Here is a 26739-nt window from a genome sequence, read left to right as displayed (position 1 = left end):
TTAATCTCTTGAAAGTGGTAGTAGTAAAGCCCATTTTATAATATTATTGTAGTTGATAATTAAAACATTTTATAATCAATAATTACAGCATTTATATAAGTAATCACAAGGAAAGTATATACAAATACAAATCATACTTTTACTAATAGTGAATGATGTAGTTTGGCATGCTTTTGCTGCTCATAAACCCAATATTTGGGGTGCGGGGTAGGAGCACTCCAAATATTGACACAGAGAGATTAATGCTTCAAAGGTTCAATATGGATAATGATTAAAGAGGACAACTGTACCCTTTCCCAGCCACAGCAAAACACAGACAAGCACATGTATACACACATATGCATAGAGCACACACATATATAATCCCTCTCAACCACACATATAAAAGAAAAAATGACACAATGTAAATAATGGAAAAATCACACATGTATTTATACAGTAGAAAGAACAGGTAATCAAGGTGATAAACTCTATTCATCTTCTATGTGCTCAAGAAAGTATATCTTATTTGAAAAGTAGAAGATATATTAGGGATGACACTAGAGTTATTCTAGAACTGTGGACACGTCAAATAAGACTGAAAAGAACATTTTAAGAATGGTGACTTATTCACAAACACATGGATGGCTTTTGTGGTGTTTGAATTGGAGAAATTATTCTTTCCTGTATCAGGGAGGGATGTAAGCTATTCTGAGTATTTTACAATAACTATTTAATTCATTAAACCCTTAATCAATGTAAAAAATGTATTTCAAGATTTGAGTAAGTCCCAACTATAAACAGTTTAGCACATCTAGTTTTTCAGACACTTTTATCATTGAAAACACAGTATACTCTGATGTCTGACAGGGTGTGCTCTAACATGCATAATTCTGTATCTGGTAAAACAGAGTTGTATTTTCAAAAACAAACAGCTGGATCATTCTGTTATTTGGAGCATTATATAAACTTTTTGTTGATGAGCAATACAAAACTGTAACAATGGGAATATGTAATTCTCATTTTCTTGCAATGTGAAGTAATCAAAATAAAAGTAGTTAATAAAGGGACATTGTAGTAGGTCATTTCAATGGAGGACAGAAAGAAAAAAGTGATTAAAGAAAGAGAAAGTGAGTACTCACAATACTATTCTAAAAATATGTACGAACACAAGTAGGAATTAATATTTATTCTTACTTTCCCCTAATTCTTCAGGGGAAAAGTACACAAACAGAACCTGGTGATTCTAGACAAGGAATTTTTTCTATTCATACAATACAACAATAACAAAATTCATATTATATTATGTATTTAATATTGTAAATGTTGTATTTATTTTGTGTGAAAATGAAATGTACATGTATAAAGTGATATCATATATATGTATTTCTGATAACAACTTACATATAACTATTACTTTGACACTTAACCTAAATATTTTTATATATCTAGGAAAGCATTTTTACCATTAGTATAGACAATAAACATTTCATACATACCTGGAAGGAAAAACAGAGCCAACAATGAATTCTATCTACAGTGGTGAAATTGGAAGATTATTTATTTTCTGGGAACAAGTAAAAACATTGCTAAAATAAATAGGCTTTCTTCCATTAACAATGCCAGGTATTAACCAACCCAAACAACAATGTCTGCTTGCTTTTGGGGACCCTTTGTTTGGTGATGAAGCTGTGAATATGGACCTGGTTTTCTGTCCCAGGTCATCTGCATTCCAGCCGACCAACATATCTTTTTCCCCTCACTTCATATGCTGACATCATTTGCTCTGCAAAGTTGCAGATACCAGTCTCCAGTTCCATAGAAGGATTTATTTTTCCTATTCCACTCTTTACTCTCAAAAAAAATTCACAGCCCAATTCCGAAACCCATGAACACAGGAGTAGATATTCAAAAGAGTCCTAAGGGACTATAGATCACATGTTTTCATTTTTGCTTTGTTCTTTGCTGTTCTGCTTTGTTTCTCCTGTTTTTTTTTTAATTCCACTTTTGACAAAATATAAACTATTTGCTCATGTGGTCCTTGTTTGCCAAACTACAGGACAACAAATCACAGCAAGATAGTATCTCCTTTCTTCATATATCATTTAAATATTAGCATTAGTTTTTGAAAAAATTAATGCATTTGAATTTATTTATTGCCAACTCTTCCTATGAACTCCTCATAGTTCTGCCTTCAGCACCCTACCACTCAACCGCATACTTATATTTATTAGCTCAGTGACTCCACTGTGTGCTCACAATGTATTTCTAGGTGTGGAGTCACCCATTGGGGTGTGGACAACCTAACAGGAGCCACAGAATTAAAGAAAACTAATTCTTGATCATGAAAAAGCCATTCCCTGCGTGTAGCTCTACTTAGGAACCACATTTCATGAAACTATTCCCATTCCATACTGGAATGTTGACTTATTTAATCTTGCTCCAGGAGCCATTTTTCTTTTATTCATAGCCAGAATTTATAATTTTTCTGTAGTATTGCTCTCTTGAAACTCCAGGTATATCCCTGAAAAGTCAGTTTCATTGGTTTGTGCTTATTTCTATTAGCAAGAAGTCTTATTACTTAACTGCCTTGGCTGTAACTTTATCATCACTAATGGATCAATGATGGTACAGGGAATATGTGTACATTTTACATATGAGCGTCTATAAGAAATTATTGAATTTAATGAAATTTACTTTATACTCTACACTTTGTCAAGAGGGTGATAAAGAAAACAAAGCAAAGATTCATTCCATCTCTCTCTTCATTTTTTTCCCATAAATTTCTAAATATTGTTAACAGGAATCCTGAATACAAAATGCTTCCATGCAAACTGGGAGCACAGAACCAAAGGTGAAAGCTATGTCTCTGTTCTAGTTTTGACCTTTGCACACACACACACACACACACACACACACACACACACACACACACGTGTGTGGATGAAAGGAACATTAGAGTCATGCCTAGGAAAGAAGAATCTATAAATACCTAACAGATTATTCATAAAAAACATTTATTGTATGTAATTCTATATTCTCCAGTTTTTCAGTAAGAAGGACCAGGCATATGATGAACACTTTTAGACCAGTGTAGAAACTTATCTAGTTTGAGTCATCATTTTAGTAACACATCTCAACCTAAGCCATAAATCTGACATGTTTTCAAACTGGAAGACTCTCATGCAGGAAAACTTACAAATGTATTAGATGATTTCCAGTTAGCCACTAAGGAATGCCCTAAAGTGATGTTTTACACACAACTCTTAACCTATGTCTCATGCAAATTATGAATGACATATTTCACATCAGGATTCAAAGTCAGATCTTTACATTCAGATATCTCTCTTTGTTATGTATCTTTATCTATATCATCTATGTTCATATATATGCCCAGATAGGTCCTAAAGCTCCGAATTTTTAGTTAAAAATACAGCTTAGTCTCAATAAAATTTTAAGAAAAATAAGTATTGACACAGGTATACAAAAAGGAAAAAAACACAAAATCTCTGCTGGATAATTAGTTCATTTCTGATTTCAGTACAGAATCAATGCAATAAATGCCATAATATTATTCGCCAAACACTTCAAATTTAATGTGATGTTAGTATCGACTAGACCCTGACAAAACGAGATTACAGAATTTCCCTACCCCTCCTTGCTGTGAAGCACTTGTTTACAAACTATGCTGAAAAAATTGAAAAATAATGCTCTTTTTAAACTTTCCTCATTGAGCTATACATTAATGTTCCCATATGTCCATGTTGATGTAAAGACATTTATTATTTACCAAATATTTAAAGATCTGTCAATTAACTCAAAAATTTCACAATCTCATAAACTGTTGTAGCGGTTAAAATATTATACTCCTAGTCTATCAAACTTATTGACAAAATATGTATCATAATGCTCATAATATATTTTTCTGTATTCACATACTATTTTAGAATGAGTGTTAGAGTGATTTATAAAAATGGGTCTCACTTACTGCTAGTGTCCATATGAACCATGAGAAGACAGCCTCAAATGTTTACTTGGTGTTTGATGATAGTAAATTACCTTTGTTCCACCCATATCATTCACCACTCTATACAGGCTGATTATGTGAAAATTAAAAGACAAGACCATTATTTACCCATTTATGGTCTCAGACCATATGACCAGAACTATTGCCAACCTTTTCTTATAATTCAAAATTACATAGAAATCTCATTTTTTTCTTCAAATTATTATTTCATTGATGATAAATTTTCATGAACAATGTCCATATGCATAGAACGGATACACTAAAGTCTTTGGATATAGGGGTATGGGGATATTATCCAATCAGTAAAATGTCTGCTGCACAAACAAGAAGATCATAGTTTAATTCCCCAGTACTCACACAAGATGCTAAACACTTCAGCTCAGTTCTCTATCATCAGGATTGAGATGAGAGATACAGGAAGTCCTGGAAGTTCATCATCCAGGTAGCATGCCCAACCCAGGACTCAATATTAGCCCATGTTCAGTATCAGCCTATGATCATTGACTAATTTTTATATAAGTGCTATATAATTTTATAGTTTTACATTATTTTATTTATTCTTGATGAACTTTTGTGTGTTTTTTGTGATTTCACTAAGAAACATTTTAAAACAACAAAATGTCTTATACATATCTGTGGCAGTATGAACAAAGTGACCCCAGTATGTCCGTAAGGATGGCCTTACTGGAGTAGGAGTGGCTTTGTTGAAGGAAGTCTGTCACCAGGTTGGGAGCCTTGAAGTCTCAGAACCTCAAGCCAGTTCACTACCTGCTGCCTGCTGCCTGCTGCCTGCTGCCTGCTGCCTGCTGCCTGCTGCCTGCTGCCTGCTGCCTGCTGCCTGCTGCCTGCTGCCTGCTGCCTGCTGATAAGAATGTAGAATTCTGAGCTCCTCCTTCTCCAGCACAACGTCTGCCTGGAACCTGCTATGCTTCCCACCATAATGGTAAGGGACTAAACCTCTAAAGTAGTGAGCCAGCCTCAATGGAATGTTTTCCTTTATAAGAGTTTCTGTGATAATGGTGTCCATTCACAGCAATAATACCCCAAGTAAGACAATATTTCTTCATTTGTTAGTGTTGATTTCAAGATACTATATATTGGAATTGTTTGCCTCCCAAGATCCTTGCTGTCCTATGGGCAAATTCTCACTCATCCTAAATGAAGTTGTGTAAACCTTGCCTCTCAAATTATCCCTGATTGGCTGGTAAAGTTGCCTACAGCCTGGTCTGGGCAGAAGAGAGGTAGACAGAGGCAAGGTTCATGGCCTCTGGGTAGCAGAGGACCACAAGGCAGGAAAGGAACATGTCATCACAGGATAACCAGGAGCACATAGCCAAGAGCAAGTTGTTCTGAGGACTGCGCTAATGGAGCAGAAGCAGCTCAATGGAAAATATGCAAGTCTTTAGGAGAACTTTGGATGGGAAGCAGCCCAAATAGGAATAATTAAGACAAGTGTCATTGGATGTGTGGCTGGGAGATAGTAAAGTAGTTTAGAGGGTTGGTATCTACGCAGTTCCTGTGAGTTAAAGCCTATCAAATATCTAACCGGTTTATATATCTTTTATTTATAAAATAGTGGGTCAAAGATTAACTCCCATCCTTATAATTATATGAATCAATATTAAATAATAAGTTTTCAACACTGAATGTTTATACTCATCTCTATACCCTTGGGAAAAGAGTAAATGTGATGTTACATCAGTTCCCCTCATCATTAATTTCTATCCACAGGTGATTTTATAAATTATTTTATTATAATCTAATGTGTAATTTCTTTATATCATGCACAATATAATAGCTTCATTTACAAATATATTATGCTAAAACATACACATCACTTCATTTTTTATTAGTCAATTAGATTTTCTATATATGTTTTCATGCTTCTTCGTTCATATCTTAATGAAACTTATTGGTTTTTCTCACAACCACCCGACTTCCACACATTACATTATAGTTGCATGGTTATGATGACAATATGATCATGTACAATTAATATAATATAGCCACTAATTTTTTGTTTTAATATAAAAACATTAAGATTAATCAGACATTCACTATTTTACAACCAACTCCCAGGAATATAACAATAAATAGTTACATCACTTGACTATTAATAATATTTAAAAGTAGGAAAGAAATATTTTTATCTATTATGTCCTTTATTGTTTATCTTGCAGTTCAGTAAAAAACCATTATTTTGATAAGTTAATTACTTTGCCTAAGCTGCACAGACATTAATTAGTTAATTTGGGAAATTTACATTATATGATTTAAAAATGAGTAGACCCAAACTAATTCCTGTGACAAACATAATGATAAACTTAAAACAAAATTTTCTGTACCCTTCATATTCTCCATACTTAATGTTATTCAGTTTTTCTCCAACTATTCAAGAGGAATCATAATAGTCCTAAAATGGCTTAAAAAGCATTTCATTTATCTCATTTATTTAAGGTTTATTTTTATTCATGTGTATGAACATTTAGTATACATTAATAAGTGTGTGTTTATGAACATGTGGTTCTCTTGGAGAATATCTAAGAGCAATCTAAGATTGGATCCCTGCCCAGCTAGAGATACAGGCAGTAGTGAGTGGATATGTGGGTGCTGAGAGCTCGGTAATCTGTAAGATTAGCAAATACTCATAACAGCTAAGCAAGTTCTCTAGCCACAAGAAATGTGATTTTTGAACAGTGCTTGCATTCTTCAGGAAAACATTGATCAACCTAATAACCCTTGGTTAGCACTCACCCATCATATGGAATCATTACTTCCGGAAAGCATGATTTGAATCTTCACCTTGAATTACTTCTTTAATCTTCGTCTATATTATGTATCCATTTTTCTTTTTCTTTCTTTCTTTCTTTCTTTCTTTTTTTTTTTTTTTTTGAGTGTTGAGTGGGGCTCAGGGTGTCACTTTGTTTTGTTCCACTGAGAAAGGGCTTCAATGTGTATGCTTAGCTATCCTAGGACTTTCTCCATACACCAGGCTGGCCATGAACTCACGGAGATCTGTGTTCCTTTGCCTGCCTCCCATGTGCTGGGATTAATGGCATGTGCCACATGGCCCAGCGCACTTCTCTGTCTTTACAGGTACAGTCTGTTGTTTGTTTTGTGGGTTTGTCTGCTGTTTTTGCTTTGATTTCACAACAGATCCTGTGATGCCTAAGGCAGAAACGACTCCTACTCTTAGCATATGCTAAACTTTGTATGGATTCTGACATACTCTGTGCACTCTATAATCTGAACCAATTAGGTAAGAAGCAAATCTGTATAGTAAAACACATGTGGTTGTTCTTTAGGAAAACTTCAACAATCACACTGTGTACAAACATTTTTCAACTTAATCTCAGTATTCTACTTGTCCTAAGTGAACTGTAATCCTTAGCAATGAGAACTTGGGTACCTTCACATAACATACTCCTTACTATATTCCCCTATGGCCACATAGCACACACATCATATATCAAAAAAAAAATGTTTCTTCTTTGTTATCGTGAAAGAAAGTGATCATGTATACACAAACATACTATATTTTTTAAGAAGTTACCCAATTAAGAGACTCTTGATGTTTTTGGTAGATTTCATTCTCAGTATGATACTGTCTCTATGTGTCCACCAAAGTTTTAATGAGTGTGAGAAATGTGTAAATCCCCACAAGAAATATTCAAACAATCATGAAGGATTGCCACAAACTTTTGACTATTTCCCTTTGGAGTTATTAGGAATGTAGAAACTATTTTGAGAATTCACTATAAAAAATATAACTTACACAAATGATCCTATTCCAGCCTCGTTTTTACAGTTTACAGATAACTTTTATATGAATTAAATAGAATGACTCAGAATGATGTATTTTTTAATTTAACTGATACTACATATAGCAAAGTGACATGTATGAAAATAAAGGTACAAATTATTAACAACTACCCCCAAAGTATTAATTTAATTTTTCTTATGTGTAAACATCCTCACCCACCTCAATTCCAAAATCCAACCTTCTTTTTAACTTTACTAAATGTTGTTTCTTTGACAATTCCATACACTCACATAGTATACCCGGCTTATGTTAGCTCTCACCTTTTCTTACTCCCTTCCTACTATTACTCATGAGCCAAAATCCTTTTCTCACACTTAAAATTTTTTGCTTTGGTTTGTAACATGTTTAGTTTAGCCAGGGCTACTTGTGTGACCAGAGTGTGCTACTATTATTTGGAGCATGCTGCTTTCATTATATAATGGAAACTAAAGATAAAATGTGCCCCCATGCTGCACTATACCAGTAGTTCAGCAGAACCAAAGAAGTTCACATTGGCTCCTCCTTAATCTATGATTGACTATTGATAAACCCAGCCTTTTAAATATTCATATTAGCATTTTCACTGCTATTTTATTATGTGTATTGCATGTGTCATACACACAGGATAGAATTTCAAGAGTCTTTCAATTATCTCTAGGTTCTGACATTCTTCCAGTCTACCTCACTGTTTCCAGAGTCTCAGCAGAGATGACACGAATGTCCTGTGTGGTGCTGGGCACTGAACAATCACTTAATTTCAGTACCATGACCAACCCATGCATCTATACATCTGCAAGTTCTCATTGTGAAAAGAAGTTTCTGTATGTAAGACTGAGAGTGATATATCTCAACTAATGTAAGTATAATTAATAATGGGGTTAGAGCTATCAATGAGCAGTTAAGAGCATTTACTGTTCCTGAGTTTGTTTCCCAGCATTCATGTCTGGCAGCCCATAACAATCTGTTCCTCCAGATCCTCCATACTCATACAGAGCCCCACAGGGCACACACACATATACATTGTTGAAAACAATAAATAATAAAATAAATAAATATTAAATATAAAGAAAGCAGCTTGGCACTGTGTCAGTTTTACTAAGCAGTAATAGTAGGATTCTCATTAGAGCCTTGGACCTTCTGAACCAAAAAAAGTGCCCAAAAAAGTATAAGACTTCCTCCAACTCTGCGGTTTTAACTGACATTTCTATCTTAGACATGGATTCCTTCTTTTGAATCAGCCCTCATTGTTAACTGGGGAGTATTCGCTTGCATCCAGAACCTTCATGGCAGCAGTTACATATTACCTTACAGGTTGATGCTGTAGTTAGTGGTGTCCTGGGCTGGGTAAGGGAATTGATACATTTTCTTCTCCACTATCTGTAATAGACATTTCATCATTGAATATGAATGATAAAGAGAAATGTCAAAGCAAGGTTTTTATAGTATTTATGCATGTATGCGTTTATGTGTATGTTATAAATCTACATTTTTATAGCAGTCCATTTCTCCAAAGTCTCTAAAAATTCTAACTTTATATTTCCTGAGTTTAGCATGTCTGTGTCTCTCATTCTATCTTGCATGCTGGGATAAGTACCCTTTAATCTTTAGTTTCCTATACAGAGCACTTCCTTATCTGTCTTTGTAATTAATTAAGATGACAGAACTTGATCTTTGCTGCATACCCTCACATTATCGTAAAAATGAACATTTCTAATACTACTAAGAAGTCAGCTAAAACTGACCAAATTCATTTACTAACCACTCAAATCAAGAGCAAAACATCAGTCTTCCAGCAAAGTGCAAGCAAACAGTTTTATTCCTGTTTACGAAGCTTAACCTTCTGCAAAAAGTAATTAGAACTATAATTAAAAAGCTATTTGGAATGATTAAAACTCTGTTATCTTGTGACATTTAACGATACATGCAAATGTCAGAAAGGATGAGTTCATTAAATATTCTATTTAAGAGAAAAATTTAGATAGAGGGCATTATTTGTTAGAATGCTACCTTTTTTGGAAAGACTTGATTTGCTAGAAGACACTGGAAATTGAAAGCATATTTTTATCGCCTTTGAAATAGAACCTACCTGATTTTCACAAGTTTTCATTTGGGGATTATTCTAAACTAACAGCTCTTAATGTCACAGAATTGTTTAGAATTGTCCATACAGCTAAATCTGCTTTAACCACGTATATATGATGGGTAGCTTCCTTGACAAGTCATAGCATATTTTAGTCTATATTTTCAAGTTATGATTTCAAAGGAGAATTACTTTGAATTAAGTGATTGAATGCTAAGGTCTCCTGTGTTCCCAGACATTCTAATGAAATTAAAACAGGAGAATCTGATGAACTGAGGGGACTTTTGGGCTAATGCTGTATAGCGATCATACTTTTAAACATGTCTGATAGTCCCCAGTTAATCTGTTTGTATATGTTGAAGGCAAATATAATTATTCTTAACTAAAAAAATTAATTACTAGTGTGTATGTAACTATTCTCATATGACTTATGTGACCTTAGTATTACATGTTTTCTGTATCTTCTTTATTTTATACTTTTAGTGTGTGAACAATGTCATTCAGTATTCCAATTACTAATTAAAACCTAGCAGATAAAAATTACAATGTCCACTAATAAAGATAAAATACAGAGTAATATTGCCTTAGTTTGGGTTTCTGTAGCTGTGAAAGGACGCCATGTCTATGCAACACTAATAAAGGAAAACATTTAACTGGGGTTGGTTTACAGTTTCAGAGGATTAATCCATTACTCTCATGGCATGAAGCATGGTGTCATGCAGGCATCCGCGGTTCTGGAGAGGTAGTAGACACAGGGATGCACTAGGCCTGTCTTGGGCGTCTGAGACTCAAAGCCCACCCCCTTCTTCCTGCAGAGCCACACCTACTTCTACAAGACCATACATTCAAACAGTAATACTGTCTATGGGCTCATGAAAGACCGTTTTTTAAATTATCATAGATATATTAGGAAAAAAAAACTTGATATCTAGTTAGCTGCTATTAATTGCCCTCAAAGTTTGAAGGAACTTTTGACAAGAGCTATTGTGTAAAGTATCCCTTTTAAATTGTAGAATACCAGACTTTTCTGAGATTAGATGAATTGGCTTATAGCATCAACTTCAGACCATTCTTCCTGACAGCTTTTTTTTAATCAACTAAGCCCACCAGTCAGCTGATCTCTTCTTATACTTTTAAAACTGGTGTTACAGTTAAGGTATAAGAGCTTTATTCCACTCACGGAATGTTCCTGTTTTGTCAAGGTGCATTTCACAAGGAGGCATGCGTTTCACATAGACCAATGATTATTCATGTGTGAAAGATTGGAGATGGTAAGAAAAGGCAGATGACATACATAATTTTATTAGAATCTAAAAAAATTAAATGAAATAACGTAAAAGGGGCCAGAGGGCCTGAAATATCTGATTATACCGTACTCATATAAAATCAGCAAAAGACTATAAAGAATGACACAATGTGCTATCAACCATGTGTTATGAACATACTTCAGCGAAGGGAAATCACAATAATAAGGCACTTTGTGCAGGAAAAAATTCTGCGATTTGATGAAGTGGGCTCCTCATTTCTGAAGAATAGGGGAGCAGCCATTAGGGAAGAGGGAGGGAGGGAGGAACTGGCAAAAGAGAATGGAGGGCTGTAAGTGAATATATATAAACAAGCATAACTATGTAAAGTGAATATATACATATATATGAATATCTACTTTAAAATAAAGAACTTAAAGAAAATAATTATGGAACTGTACACCACTGTGGCAGTCACATCAGGAAGGAAGAAAGCGGGAGGGATAGAGAAATGGGAGGATACAAGGGATGGGATAACAACTGAGATGTAATATGAAAAAATTTATAAAATATATTAAAATATATAAAGTAAAAAAATGTATTTGTAAAAGAACATGGCCTTCAGAATTAATTTTTCCTACTAGGACTTTCATTTTACTACATATACACTTTATTTCGGAGACATAAAAAAAAGTTGTATTCTATATTATACATGCAACATTTGCAAATGAATAGAATGTCACATGTTATTTTACCTCAGATTTACACAAATTAAGAGGTATTCTATAAGAAGTAATATAAATTCAGTGAGAATATGAATGCCTTCATCTGTACACATGTAATTTAGTCATGATGGCTATTTTAGCATAATATGGACAAACTGTAAAGTGTAAATAAGGGAAAAATGGGTTCTTCTTTTCACAATATCTCAGAATGTATCAAGAGGATATTTTTTAATGAATTTACAAAATTCAGACAGATCTTCCCAGCTGGCCTGTGACTTATTGTGCAAGGCTTATAGTGCAAGTGGTAAGGAATTCTTTCCTAATACTATGCAACATTTGGTAAGTGTTTCTTTCTTACTGAATACCCCCTGGAAAATGCTGGAAATAAAACTACTTAATGTAAACACATTTAATATGGAGAAAATGTTTGTAGGAATCTGTAATAAATATTCTGCTATAAGTCGAGCATGATTTTACATTCAAGGATCCATCCCATGGACAAATTATGAATAATGTGGTGACTTCAAAGTCTTAATGTCAATCTGTTAACCATCACATTGTTAGATGTACGGCTTACAAATATCAAAAGACAGTGCTGTCAAAAGGCTGTCCTTAACTCAGAGACTTATGAAGAAATGTTTTATGGTGTACACAAGTAGGAGCATTATAATGGGAAGGATATAATTATGGATATATATATGTATATATATATATATATATATATATATATAGAGAGAGAGAGAGAGAGAGAGAGAGAAATAATTTTCTTTATGCCATAAAAGAACACATATTTTTGTATTTTAACATTTAAAAGGGCTTTAGATGAAATCAGTAATATTTGTCCATTCTTAATTTCGGTTGTAGGTATAAGGTGCTGAATTTTTCATTTACTGTACCTTTCAATATACACTGTACACTGCAAATCTTGGTTGACTACTTTCAACGGACTTCTTTATATGCCAGTTACTACAACAGCCTCCTAGTTTGCTTTTTGTGCTGGGATAGAACATTGCCAGGTTATAACTCATGGAGGAACCTCGATGTATGAACAAAATAAGGAACTTGAAGACAGGAAACTAAGCGAAGACTGTGGAGGAATGCTACTTACTGGATTATTCAGCCAGTTTTCTTACACATAGTGCCCATAATGCCCACTATAGGCACTGCCCACAATGGGCTGGACCCTCACACACAGTGTTTATTCAGAAAAATGTTGCTAAGATTTGCCTACAGTCAAATCTGATGTGGGCAGCTACTCAGGTGAAGCCCCTACTACCCAGATAACTACACATAGACTGAAGTAACCAGTGCACAGTCCATTCCTTTCCTTCTCCTCCTCCTCTTCCTCCTCCTTCTCTTCTTCTTCTTCTTCTTCTTCTTCTTTTTCTTCTTCTTCTTTTTCTTCTTCTTTTTCTTCTTCTTCTTCTTCTTCTTCTTCTTCTTCTTCTTCTTCTTCTTCTTCTTCTTCTTCTTCTTCTCCTCCTCCTTCCTGTTTCTGGTTCTGGTTGGGTGAAATTTTTATTAGTTGGTTTTTTATTATAAGCCTTTAATGTACTTTTGATTAAATATCTATGACTGTTTCTGCATTACACTATAAATATTTTTAATCTGGTATGTTAAACTTTTAAACTTATAAAAGTATTAGCATGAATTTAAAAAGATTAAATATGCATTCCATGTTGCTCTTGATATTTTAATCACTTGATGTTTTAAATGTCAGTCTATTTGAGGAAAACAGAGGAAACACTTTAAGATCTAAGCAGACTCAGTGATTCTCAATAGGACATGAAGAGTTCAGGATATTAGAGAAATAATTGACAGATGAAATGATACTAAATGTAAAAGCTTCAGCAAAGCAAAGGAAGGATCAACCTTGGAATGAGATAGCCTGAAAACCTGGATAATATGTTTGCAAAATAGGAAATTAATTCCTAAAGTATATAAAAGAGTGAAATAAAAAAAGTGAAATGCTTTCATATCCTAGGATCAAATAATACAGTCCATATGAAGATGAGAGATGTACAGAAAGTTTTCAAAAGAAGAAGTATAAATGAGAAGCAAAAATATTAACATTTGTTCAACACCACTTCCCACTAAGAAAATGTAAATCAAAACCTCACTGTGATTCTGTATTATCCCCCTAGTTAGAAAGATCAGCCTAATAGAGCAAGCAGCACACTAACATAGGTGTAGTGGGAGGTAAACTCTTTGTATTGTTAAAAGAGGTATAAGTGACTCTAGATGTTTTTGAAAGCTGTAGAGAGTTCTTAGATAACTAAACAGTGAACTACATATAATGAAGCCATATTGCTGCTGGGTATCAGCTCTGTAAAGAGTAATCCAATAAAATAGGACAAAAGACATAATAGGTAAGAAATGAAGGAAGATGTTGAAGGGAAAGAGGAAAAAGGAGAAGTGGATGGGAGAGAAGAAAAAAGAAATGAGATCATCAAATTATAGAAACATTCATGATAAATATAACAAGACGACATTAATTCTTTTAATTAATAAACATTAGAGCAATAGCCGTTAGAATGTGGATAAACTGTTGGTGCACAGTGCAATCTCCCATTTGTTAGTATACAATATAAGCACAATGATTGCTTTAGAGAACTTTATATCACATTGAAAACATTCTAGTGCTTTTGCCTGTGTATCCTGTCCCTTTTCCTAATCTTAACAAACATAGACTAGGACTCTATCACTTGATTTTCTCTTCTCTATATTTTCATTTAAATATAATAAAATTCTTGGGTTTTGTTTCTGTCATTTTCATTAACACTTATTCCCTAGCTCTGTTATACTCCCTGTTTTGTCTTAAAACATTCACCTATGCTGGTGTTTCAAACTTTTCTTAATAATGATGGCTAATAGTCACCTCAATGAGTTTTATACTTTTAAACAAAATATTTAAAACTTTACATTGACATATGTTTTGTTTGACATACTATTGATGTGTAGATAGACTATTTAATTTAGTCTAGCTATCATAATGGCTAATAAGCTAGTATAAACTATGGATGAGAAATATGTTTTCATTTTAGTCAGATAAAAAAGTAATGACATTACTGTATAGTTCAGTAAGACTATGTTACATAGTTCAATGTGGAGATGCTCTGAGTTACACGACAAGGTGTTATACTTTTAATTCCTATATGGTGGTAAAGACATTGCACTCTTGAAATTTTGCATTTTCCACTTAAAATTTACAGTATTGAACATATGTGATAATTTAAAATTGAATGTCCAATATGAGGCACCAGAGTTCATGAGAAAGTAATACCCCACTCTCCACTCAACTGTGGAGAATGTTTTGTCCATTGGCTAGGTCTGGGTAGGGGTTTGAAGTTTTATGGCCTGTATTGTCCTTGGCTGGTGTCTTAGTTTGAACGGGACCCCTGGGCCCAAATCTGCCTATCATAATGTTCTTCTTGTAGGTTTCTAAGACCCTCTGGATCCTTCTACTTTGCTATTCTCCCATGCTTCTCTCATCTAGAGTCCCAATAGGATGTCCTCCCCTCTGTCCCAGTTTCCTGATAAGTGAAGGCTTTCATGGGACATGCCCGTTGGGCTAGTATACAGATGAGGAAGGATAGCAGGTTACCAAGATAAGACTTGATACCCTATGAGCATATACAGGGGGAGGAAATCCCCCTCAGGAACAGTCATAGGGGAGGGGAATAAGGGGAAAATGGGAGGGAGGGAAGAATGGGACGATACAAGGGATGGGATAACCATTGAGATGTGACAAGAATAAATTAATAAAAAATAAATAAATAAAATAAAATTGAATGTCCATGAAAGGCTCTCAACTTAACAGAATTTCTTCCAAAGCAGTTATGCTGGGATATGGTAGAAACTTTGAAGTTGGAGACTATAGAAAATAAAATTTAGTGGCATTATCTGTAAGAGATGATGGACATTAGACCTGTTCTTGTTTGTGTTTCCTTCCTGGGTCTAGGGTCAGCCAGTTCTCTTTGCTATGTGCTTATGCTATGAGGTATTTCCTCACTACAAGGCTCAAAGCAACAATATTAGAAACAATTAACGACCGAAATTAATCTTGTCCTTTGCACATTGATTTCTAGTATATCAGTACTAGTGAAAGAATGTTAATAGTACCTTTCGCTCAGGCCAGTCATCTTCATTTTATCAAGAAATGTAAGTATTTGCCCTTAATTAAAATCAAGTTTGCTCTTTATTTATAATTTAGTTGGGTATTCTCTCTTTGATATTTAGAATATAATATAAATATAACTTTTCTCCCTTCACTTTCCTCCTTATAAACACTCCCATATATCTCTCTTGCTCTCTCTCTCTCTCTCAAAATTGTGGCCTCGTTTTTTCACGAATACACTTATTGCATGTACATATATATGTATATGATCCATTCAGTCCAAATAATGTTACTATTATATATTTTTTCAGGCATATCTAGACCATTACAGAGAGTCACAACTAATCAAAATGCAGATTTGTAGATAGAATTGATACATCTACAAAACACTTCTGCCCCTAAGGCAAAAGGAACATTGCAGAAAAGAGAGTAGAAAGATTGTAAAAACTAGAGGATTGGGGGCTAGGTGTGTAATTGTGCCTCTTTGTAATGTCAAAAACTACGCTCAGAATGTCTCACCTCCCTGACTGTTCAAATAAGAGCTTGACAAGGAGTACACCAGTGGATATGCCAAAGTGGAAAGTCATTCAGTGACAAGTACTTAGCACTAGTTACATAATCTTGATAGGCATAAGAATATGTGATTTTACATGTCTATTTTCTTTTAATTTTTGGAAATTTATTCTAGGCTAATAAGCATTTGCAAAAGATAGAATATAGATTTCCCTATCCATTTTGTTCAGGCTCTTAATGATAATATATTACATAATCATAGCTTAATTCCAAAGAGCAGGAAATTAACATTGATATAATAGCCTTAGCTAATTTTATTTGCCCTTTGACAATTTTGCAACTAATGAATTTTTGGATCTGGATAATTATTTTAGTTTTCTTTTTAATGAATGATGGTTTAATTTTGGAAATGCATCATTTCAATCTATTTCCTTTTATTCTGTTACCATATAATTAATATAGAATCCCTTATGAAAGTACATATCTGACTTAGACCCACGTGTTGCCTTTTAATTATAATCACCACTTTACCCAAATTATAAATGCTGTCTTCAAGCTGTTAGGGTATGTTTTGCCTATTTATGGAATGATACTTTGGTTTTTAGTCTACATTTAAATAAACCTCTTTCACTTTTTCCCTATCAGCTATAGAACTAGTTTTATTAAGTTTACAGGATGCTCTGAATATCTGTCATATACTCATCTGTTTTTAAATAATATTGAACCACTCCCATACAGTTTAAGAATTATGACAGGATATTCCTTTAACTCCCCTAATAATATTCTCGGGCAATCATCATCCTTCCTAGCAGTTTCAGTTTTCTTAAATATTCTATAGATTGGCACATATTTTTAAAAGATAAAATATTGAAATTACTGTATCGAGATATAACTAGCATACAACACTGTGTATCTAAAGATCAGTGAAGCTGTCGCCATCATCAAATCTATTGTCACTGCTTTTTTAATTTTGAAATTTTTGTAATAAAATTCTAATGAAGCCATCAACACCACCAAGCATTTAGTACTCAAATCATTGTTATAAGCATCATTATATCCACTGTGCATTGATCCAGATTTATTTATTTTATGAGTAGAACTTTGTAACGTTTTACTACAATATTGGAATTTCCTATTCATTCAGCATCTGGCAAATACCATTATATTTTGTTCCTTTAATCTATGTATTTTAGAGAAAAGCATGTTTTTTCCTGCTCATTTTTTCTCACTAACAATGACATACATAGCTGGGTAAAGGGGTGCAAGCCTTACATCGCAGCAGTGGGGAGGCAGAGGTAGATGGATCTCTGTGAGTTCAAGGATAGCCTGGTCCACAAAGCAAGAATGAGGACAGCTAGGGATACACACAGAGAAACCCTGTCTTTAAAACACAAAGCAACAACAATAACAATAACAAAAAAACCAATGATACACATAATATCATATAAATCAAATTTCTAGGTGCTCTCTTTATCATTTGTTCATATACATTTTTTCTCTTAGTAAAAATATATCTTTCAATACATGTTTTTAAAAACTTAAAAATCTTCAAATACAAGAAAATATAATAATAATGAGAACAAATTATTTTCCCCCATGACCACAGACTCTGAGTATAATATATAGTTATAGAAGAGGATAAATAAGACAGTGAGGATGGAAGACAAAGAGGATCTATAAAGTGGAATTCATAAAAATTATTAGTTTCTTTGCTTGAAATTTAATTTTGACTTTTTATCCTTCTTAATAATATGACCATTTCATTAAGAATATAAACATTACCAAACAAAGGTAGTGAAATGAACTTTGATTCTGAATTTTAAATCAATTGGAATGAACAACAATGGTATATAAGAAACAACTATTCTTGTGAGCTATTACATTACTGTTTTCTGGAATACTAAAAAAGAAAATCATTGAAAATTAACTTAGGAAAAGTTAACCTAAAGGTAAAAATAAAACATTAAAAAATAATTTCAATACATCAGTAACTAAGTTAGTGATAAAATCATAAAAAGTTATTTGGACAAATAACTTGTAATCCAAGAATTTCCTCACTATCATAGTTAAGAATTTTATGTCATTTTCTGTTAAATGTGCATTATTGTGTGTTTTTTAGTTAATAAATCATTTGAGTACCACTTTAGTTATAAGCCAAGAGTCTGTGTTGCAATAGGGATTAATAATAACTTTAATGTCTCTACAAATTGTATCACTAACATTGAGAGGTATGGATGAGGAATAGTTCTTGGTTTTTATAAAAATAAATGTAAATAAGAATTAGACATAATAAAGGCTATATATAGGAAGCCAATAGCCAAAATCAAAGTAAATGGTGAGATACTCAAGGAAATTCTTCTAAAATCAGGAACAAGGCAAGGCTGCCCACTCTCTCCATATCTTTTCAATATAGTACTCGAAGTTCTAGCCAGAGCAATAAGACAACATAAGGAGATCAAGGGTATTCAAATGGGAAAGGAAGAAGTCAAATTATCCCTATTTGCAGATGATATGATAGTCTACATAAGTGACCCTCAAAATTCCACCAGAGAACTCCTACAGCTGATAAACACCTTCAGCAAATTGGCTGGATACAAAATTAACTCAAAAAAGTCTGTAGCCTTCCTATACACAAATGACAAGCTTGCAGAGGAAGAAATTAGGAAAACTACACCCTTCACATTAGCTACAAGCAATATAAAGTACTTAGGAGTTACTCTAACTAAGCAAGTGAAGGACCTGTTTGAAAAAAATTTCAAAACCCTAAAGAAAGAGATTGAAGATGACATGAGAAGATGGAAGGATCTACCTTGCTCATGGATAGGGAGAATTAACATAATAAAAATGGCCATCCTACCAAAAGCAATCTACAGATTCAATGCAATCCCTATCAAAATACCTACACAATTTTTTAAAGACATTGAAAGTTCAATTCTGAACTTCATATGGAAAAACAAAAAACCCAGAATAGCTAAAACAATCTTGTACAATAAAAGGTGCTCTGGAGGAGTCTCCATACCTGATCTCAAACTGTACTATAAAGCAATAGTAATTAAAACAGCATGGTACTGGCACAGCAACAGGCTGGTTGATCAGTGGAATCGAATCGAAGACCCAGATATGAATCCACACACATATGGTCATTTGATTTTTGACAAAGAAGCTAAATCCATTCGATGGAAAAGGGATAGCATCTTCAACAAATGGTGCTGGTCTACCTGGATGTCTATGTGTAAAAAAATGCAACTGGACCCATATTTGTCACCTTGTACAAAACTCAAATCCAAGTGGATTAAAGACCTCAACATAAAACCAGAGACACTAAGTCACTTAGAAGAAAAAATGGGAAAGAGCTTGGAACATATTGGCACAGGAGACAACTTCCTGAACAGAACACCAACAGCCCAGACATTAATGTCAACAATTAATAAATGGGACCTCATGAGGCTGAGAAGCTTCTGTAAGGCAGGAGACACTGTAAAGAGAACAAAGCGACAGTCTACAGACTGGGAAAAGATCTTCACCAACCCTAAGTCTGACAAAGGTCTAATATCCAAAATATATAAGGAACTCAAGAAATTAAATACCACCAAACCAAATAACCCAATCGAGAAATGGGGCATGGAACTAAACAGAGAATTCTCAACAGAGGAATATCAAATGGCTGAGAAACACTTAAAGAAATGCTCAACCTCCTTAGTCATCAGGGAAATGCAAATCAAAACAACTCTGAGATTCCATCTTACACCCATCAGAATGGCTAAGATCAAAAATTCAAGCGACACCACATGCTGGCGAGGATGTGGGGAGAGAGGAACACTCCTTCATTGCTGGTGGGAATGCAAACTAGTACAACCACTTTGGAAATCTATCTGGTGCTATCTCAGAAAAATGGGAATAGGGCTTCCTCAAGACCCAGCTATTCCACTCCTTGGAATATATCCAGAAGATGCTCCAGCACACAACAAGAAAATTTGCTCAACCATGTTCATAGCAGCCTTATTCATAATAGCCAGAACATGGAAACAGCCGAAATGTCCCTCAATAGAAGAATGGATAAAGAAACTGTGGTACATATACACTATGGAATACTATTCAGCTATTAAAAACAAGGACTTCCCGAAATTTGTGGATAAATGGATTGAGCTAGAAATGATCATAATGAGTGAGTTAACCCAGAAGCAGAAAGACTCAAATGGTATATACTCACTTATATCTGCATATTAGCCCAAGGGGCATGTCCCACGAAAGCCTTCACTTACCAGGAAACTGAGACAGAGGAGAGGACATTCTAGTGGGATTCTAGATGAGAGAATCATGGGGGAAAGGCAAAGTAGAAGGACCCAGAGGGTCCTAGAAGCCTACAAGTGGAACATTATGATAGGCAGATTTGGGCATAGGGGTCCCGCTCAAACTAAGGCACCAGCCAAGGACAATACAGGCGGTAAACCTTAAACCCCTACCCAGATCTAGCCAATGGACGGAACACTCTCCACAGTAGAGTGGAGAGTGGGATATTACTTTCTCACATACTCTGGTGCCTCACCTTTGACCATGTCCCCTGGAGGGGGAGACCTGATGGCACTCAGAGGAAGGACAGCAGGTTACCAAGAAGAGACTTGATACCCTATGATCATATAGAGGGGGAGGTAATCCCCCTCAGGAACAGTCATAGGGGTGGGGAGTAAGGGGAAAATGGGAGGGAGGGAAGAACGGGAGGATACAAGGGAAGGGATAACCATTGAGATGTAACAAGAATAAATTTAAAAAAAAAAAAAAAAAAAAAAAAGAATTAGAGGAAGGTATGTTGACACAAAGCAACAGTCCCAGAACTGAAGAGATGGAAATGATGATGCAATGTCCAAGAACATTTGCAGTTACATAATGAGTTTAAAACCAGCTATATGATAACCTGACACACACACACACACACACACACACACACACACACACCATAATGAATAAACATATAAATAAACTAGGAAACATGATGCCAAGACACAAGACTAAAGTTTTCAGAAAAATGCATTTAATGATGTTGAAAATAGAGCAAGCAATAACAAAATGGTCTTCAAAATTGAAAGATATGGATATTACATGTTATATAATTATATTTTAAATTAAATATGTTTCATTATTTAAAGGAATTTTAATCTAGCAACATTGCTTCCCTGATCACATCCAAAGACATTCTAGGTCTGTATGGTATAGTTTGAATGCAGACACAATCTTAGTCTATACTTTTAATTTAAAAAAAAATGAAGGTAGAGTTGGTTTGTAGAAGGAAGCACTAATATTTTAGAGTGATGTCTAATTGAGGGGCAAACAAATCAGAGGAAAATTAAAAGAATGTGCCATAGACAGGATATGCCCAAATCTCAGGAGAACTGATAAGGTGAATCTACTTAAGAGCAGTACAGTAAAGTGAAACAATAGAATCAGCAGTACAGTAGACTGAGAGTAGAGAAGACAATACAGTAGAGAGTTCCCTTGAGTAAATGCATTGCAGTGGAGTTGAGTTTATTTGTTGTTTGTGTAGAGGACTAGCAAGGAACCAGGAGGCCAAGCAGAACAACTCGGTGAGTAGCAAAGAGAAGCCAAATTGAATCTGTTAGCTTGGAGAAGAGTTTGAACTAGAATAGCTGAGTTGATAAGCCAGCAGAGTTCAGAAAGAACTAGAAAGCTTGTGCTAATTCCGCAGTAAGCTTCTGCGACAAAAATTACATCAGGGAAATAAAAGGTACTCTTTGGTACTGTCCATGAGCTCTATCTTCAGGCCCATGACTCTATCTGTCTTACTGAGGAGGCCTGCCAGTAAGGCCTGGAACAACCTGGTTAGAACACTACTGGCAAAGCCCCTGCCTGTAGCATCCCCTGGGGCAACAGTTACCAACTGTGAGCAGCACTCCATTCCCTGATCTCCATTGTCAAGTTCATTGGTCTGCCTGCCTTCTTGAGGATCCCAATGAAGCCTCAAGAACATAAAAGTGAAACCCCATCCCTGCCAATTTCCTGACTATATTCACAGCAGAGGTGAGCAGCATGCTATTCTCTGAGGTCCATTGTCAGGCCCAAGGCTCTGTCTGCTTCCCCCAAGGAATACTGCTGGCACTAGGACATCCAGGCAACACTAGGGCAATCAGGTGGTTAAAGACCGACATAAGAACACAATCAACAAGAGGCTGGGCTATGTGTCACCACTAGAGCCCAGATATCCTACTACAGCAAGCCCTGACACACAGAAGAAGCACAAGAAGATGGCCTTAAATCCAATCTGACAAAGATGACAGAACCCTTAAAGAAGAGATTAATAAACCTTTACATAAATAGAGGAAAATACAATCAAACTGATAAAGAAAATAAGGAAAACAGGTCAAAAATGAAAATGGAATAAAGGCAATAAATAAAACATAATTTAGGGAATGATCAGTTAAAGAACATGTTAAATCTGAAAAATTACTGACACAGAACATCCAAAAAATCTGGAACACTATGTTAACACCAAATTTAGGAATAATAGAATTAGAGGAAGAGAAAGATTCCCAGCTCAAGGCCAAGAAAATATTTTCAACAAAACCATAAAAGAAAAAATTTCCAATCTCAACAAAAAGATGCTGATAAACATACAAGAAGCCTACAGATCATCAAATAGATGGGACCAGAAAAGAAAATCTTCTCACTACATAATAATCAAAACACTAACTGTATAGAACAAAGAAAAATATTAAAAGTTGCAAGAAAAAGAGGTCAAGTATCATATAAAGGAAGACCTGTCACCGTTGCATCGGACTTCTCAACAGAGATACTGAAATCCAATTTGAAGTCTCTGAGAGACAAGAGATGTCAACTCAGACTACTATACCCAGAAAAACTTTAAATCACTATATTTAAGGAAAACAAGACATTCCCTGACAAAACCAATTTAAACAATATCAATGCACAAAGTCAAACCTACAGAAGATACTAGGAGAAAAACTTCAAACAATAAAAGTTAACTATACCTTAGACAGCACAGGAAATAAATAACTCCACACCAGCAAAACTGAAGAAAAGAAGCACATACACACAGCACATCACACACACAGAGACACACAAGCATACTATTACCACCACCACCAATACCTCCGCCACGAAAATAACAGGATTTAACAATCATTGGTCATTAGTATCTATCAATTCGAATGGACTCAGTTATCCAACAAAATGACACAGACTATCAAAATTAATGTGAAAACAAGATCTATCCTTCTTCTTTCTGCATATAAGAAGTATATATCAACATGATATATAAACATTACCTCAGAGTAAAGGATTCAGAAAAGATTATTCAAGCAAATGAACACAAAAAATAAATTGGTATAGATATTCTAATTTCCAATAAAATTGGCTTTCAACCAATATTAATCAATACAAATGAGAAAAACACTTTATACTCATCAAAGGACATATCTACAAGATGACATCTCAACTCTGAACATCTATGTCTCAAATTGGAAGGCACTCATATTTGTAAAGGAAACATTACTAAAGCTTAATTCACACATTGAGCAACATACATTTGTAGTGGAGGATTTCAGCACTGTACTCTCACTAGTGACCAGGTTGATACATAAACTAAGCACATAAATAATGAAACAAATAGACATTATGACTCAATTGGACCTAACAGATACCTGCAGAACATTTCACCCAAACACAGTAGAAGATAGCTTCACAATACATCATAGAAACTTCTCTAAAATTGACCACATACTCTGTCATAAAGCAAGCCATAAGGAATAAAAGAAAATTGAAATAACCCTTTTTATATTATCATATCACCATGAATTAAATCTAGACTGCAACAACAACAAAAACAACAGAAAGCCTATAAACTCATGGAACTGGCCAAATCTCTGCTTAATGACAGAGAATGTCAGGGATGAAAAAAAGAAAGAAATTAAAGACTTTCTAGAATTCCATAAAAATGAAGGCACAACATTCCCAGATTAACAGGACACAAGGCAAGCAGTGCTAAGAGAAAAGTTCATAACACCAAGGGCCTCCATAAAGAAATTGGAGAGATCTCACACTAGCAACTTAGCAGCAGACCTGAAAGCTCTAGAACAAATGGAACAAACACACATAAGAGGAGTAGACAGCAGAAATTTATGAAACTCAGGGAGGATATCAATACATTAGAAACAAAGAGAACAATATAAAGAATCAACAAGACTAAGAGCTATTTCATTGAGAAAATCAACAAAGGCAAAGTCTTAGCCAAACTAACTGTCAGAGAGATGGTATCAAAATAAACAAAATCAGAAATGAAAGGGGCATAACAACATTCACTAAGAAAATCCAAGGAATAATTATGTCTTACAATAAAAGCCTGTATTCAACAAAATTGGAAAATCTAAAGCAAATGAACAAATTGTTTTGATTTCTTATTAGAGTCCTCCTTACAATGTTAAAACCAGATCAGGTGAAAAACAAATTAAATAGCCCTATAAAACTAAGAAAAAAGAAGCAGTCATTAAAAGTCTGCAAAGAAACAAAGAGCAATGGGCCAAATGGTTCTAGTACAGAAATCTACCATAATTTTAAAGATAGTCTACAAAATAGAAACAGGAGGAACATTGCCAACCTTATTATATGAAGCCACAGTCAAACTGATACCTAACCCACATAAGGAATTAACAAAGAAAAAGAATTTTACATCAATTTCCCTTATAAACATTGATATACAAATACTTATAAACACATCTAAAACATCATCCACCATGACCAAGTGGGCTTCATCCTAGGGATACAGGGATGGTTTAACATATGAAAATTTATCAATGAAATCTACCATGTATATAACCTAAAAGAAAATAAAACCAACATTATCATCTTATCAGATGCTGAAAAGCCTTTGACAAAACCCAACACTCCTTAACGGTATAAGTCTTGGAGAAATCAGGCATAAAAAGCACATACCCAGGCACAATAAATATAGTATATAACAATCAGAAAATGAACATCAAATTAAATGGAAATCAACTTAAAGCAATTCCACTAAATTCAAGGACAAGATGAGGCTGCCCACCCTCTTTGTACCTACTCAACATAGTAAATTATTCTAGCTAGAGCAATACAACAACTAAAGAAGATCAAGAGAAGATATATTGGAAGAAAGTCAACGTTTCACTATTTACAGATTATATGACACTATACTTAAGTGACCATAAATTTCTACCAGAGAACTTGTACAGATGATAAACACCCTCAACAAAGTGGCTAGATACAGGGTTAACTTTTTAAAAAATCAGTAGCCTACCTGTATACAAATGGCAAATGAGCTGAGAAAGAAACTAGAAAACAACTACCTTCACAATAACCACAAATAATATAATATATCTTGTTATATCCTTAACCAAGCAAATGAAGGAGTTATTTGACAAGAATTTCATGTTTTTGTATAAAGAAATTCGAGAAGGAAGCAGAAGATGGAAAGATCTCTCATGCTAATGGATCAATAGGATTAACATAGTAAAAATGGCCATCTTGCCAAAAGCAATCTATAAACTCAGTGCAATTCCTATCAAAATTCCAACACCCCTCTTTTCAGATCTTGAAAGACGAATTACCACCCCAATTTCAAGCTGTACAACAAGGCATTAGTAATAAAATCCAAATGGTATTGCCATTAAAACAGAGAGTTTTATCAAGGGAACTAAATCAGAAACCCAGAAAAAACCCACATACACATGATCACTTGATTTTTTTTATAAAGAAGTCAAAACCATACAATGGAGGGAAAGAATGCATCTTCAACAAATGGTGCTGATCTAACTAGATATTTGCATGCAAAAGAAGGCAAAAGTATCCATATTTATCACTCTGCACAAAATTCAACACCAAGTAGATCAGAACTTCAACATAAAACTGGATAGTCTACCTCTATAGAAGAGAAAGCAGGGAATAACTGTGAACTCATTGGTACAGGAGACAACTTTCTGAACGGAACACCAACTGTTCAGGCACTAAGACAAACAACAAAGAAAAGGGACCTCATGAATTTGAAAAGCTTTTGCAAGACAATGGGCACTGTCAATAGAACAAAATGGCAGCCAATGGAATGGCAAAAGAGCTTCACCAACCATACAACTTACAGAGGGGGTACTATCAAAATACATGTAGAACTGGATAAAAGAAATTAAGCACCAACAAACAAAATAACTCAGTTAAAAATGGGGTACAGAGCTAAACAGAGAATACTCGACAAAGG

The sequence above is a fragment of the Acomys minous genome (assembly GCF_964271855.1).
Source record: "Acomys minous genome assembly, chromosome: 4".
Lineage (NCBI taxonomy): Eukaryota > Metazoa > Chordata > Mammalia > Rodentia > Muridae > Acomys > Acomys minous.
This window is presented reverse-complemented; position numbering follows the sequence as displayed.